Raw genomic sequence first — 2,163 nt, 5'->3', positions numbered from 1 at the left:
TACAAAGGAACGGAACAGCATTGCTAGAGCATCTCCCAAGAATCTGTGGCTCCTCACGTGGTGGGAATGACCTGTAAAGCTGTTGGCTTGTACAGAATTTCTCCATTAAAATGCATGCAAGTGTGCAAAAATGAGCTGCTATTCTTTGTTAACAGAAGTTAATTCTAGTGGTATGTGAAAATGACAGTATTAAATTTGTTACAGCAGATTTATTTCTACTGCAAGCCTTCTCCAGAAACTGAAAAGTAAAATGGAAGAATTAGTTTCTTGCTTGGTGATTTTTGGAATGTGATAAAAATTTGAATTAATATAATCAATGCAGTGTTCACTGAGGCTGCCTAGATTGTATTTATTTAAGGTTTGCTTTTATGAAACATCACAACACAAAGGAGTCTTATTTCCTTTGTTTAAATCCTTGGAAACCTTGCTTTTGGTACAGCTATGCAAAATTTAAGTTCTTGGGTAGGTGACAGTGAAACTGACTTTGTTGGGAAAAAACCCCCATATATTTACTATTTCAAAAAAACCAAACCAAACAACCAAACCCACCACTGAAAAACACACCCAACAGCCTTCCTAGATAAAATTCATTAAAACAGGGAATCCATTGTGTATGATTTTGCATATTAATTGATAGATTATGTTTCAGTGGCTTAATTCCATAAATACTTGTAAAGGATCAATAATTGGAGTGGCCATGGAAGACTGGTCCATGCTGCAGCTTCCACTGTGGCTTGTATGAGTAGAAATGTTTGCAGCTACTGTTAGTGGAACATATGCAGGAAGTTTCTGTACTGTAGATAGAATTGATTTTCTCAGTCTATTACTTGACTAGGACCCTCCTCTGCTGTCTTTAACTTTAGTGAAGGAAGGGTCAAGGGTTAGATGAGTATTTTCTACTGCTTTGTTTACCTTTCAGATAATGTGGATTTGGGGACATCGCTCTTGCAGTAGCAGGAATAGCAGAATTTTTACTCGAGGAGCTTACTGCCTGCTAGAATCTTTGGAATGTCTCAATCCTGAAATAATTGCTGTGTGTTAGTGTCTTTCGTATCTCCCATGCTGACTATATATATTGGAATAATAGTGAGCCCCTAAACAGTTTATGTTCTGTGGCTTTGTAAAGAGACTCATAAAAGTTGGAGCTGGAGCTTGTTTAGTGGGTTATCCCTTCCAGTCTGTGAGGATGCATGACTGATCTCTGCAACAGATTTTGCTAGACCTTTTATTCAGGCTAATTCTAAATCTATCGGGCAATAAAGTTTCCATAACGTCTCTTCAGAGACCAAATAAGACCTTACTCTAAGGAGGCGTTCTGCAATACAACCTGATTTTTTTTTTTTCTTTTTAGATGTATTTCCATCATATGCATCAGCATTCACATTTCTAGTCTAAGTGGAAGTGCACTGTTTCTGATGTTCAGACTTCCCTAGCTGCAGATTAATGAGTATCAGTTCCCTACTGGCCCAACATTAATAGGAGGTGCTTGGCAAATATAAAAAGATGAGGATAAATACCCTATTATATTTAAAACAAGCATTTACATCTACTATTAAAGCTGGTGTTTGGAAAACTGTTTCGTCTAGTGAATCCCCATGCTGTACCTCAGAGCCTATTTTGGCTTTTTCTTCTGTTTCTGGAACATTTTTTTAGATGTACCTTTTTTCCAATATTTAACTTCATGAGGAAAAGAGTAATTGAGCTTTTTCCATTTTTATCCCTGTGTAACTTCACACTTTCAGAACGAAGCCTTTCCATCCTAAAATTGGTATTATGAAGGGGAAATACAGACTTTCCGCTCGATACAGTTGCCTGTCAGTTGTAGCAGAGGCAGCTGGATTAGCACCCGTACCTTTCCCTCCGTACGATTCGATGCGTGTGGTGGGACACGGGGGCAGCGTTACCGTGTGGGGTTTTGGGGGTTTTTTTTCCCCATTTTCCTCTATAACTTGTGAAACTGTAACACCCCTGATCTCCGAAACGCGGGTCGTACGCAAAGGCCTGGCACAAGGCGCTTTTTCTGGCCGGGAGCTCCCGCGCGTTGCGCGGGGGATCCCGACGCGACCGAGCCGCACGCCGTGCCCGCCTGCGGAGCCGAGGGCGCCGGGGCTGTGAGGGGGCCGCAGCACGGGGCCGGGGCCGTTTCGGAAGGGGCCGGGAAGG

This window comes from Haliaeetus leucocephalus, unplaced genomic scaffold (genome assembly GCF_000737465.1).
Source record: "Haliaeetus leucocephalus isolate CR32 unplaced genomic scaffold, Haliaeetus_leucocephalus-4.0 Scaffold273, whole genome shotgun sequence".
Lineage (NCBI taxonomy): Eukaryota > Metazoa > Chordata > Aves > Accipitriformes > Accipitridae > Haliaeetus > Haliaeetus leucocephalus.
Note: the sequence above shows the minus strand (reverse complement) of the source record.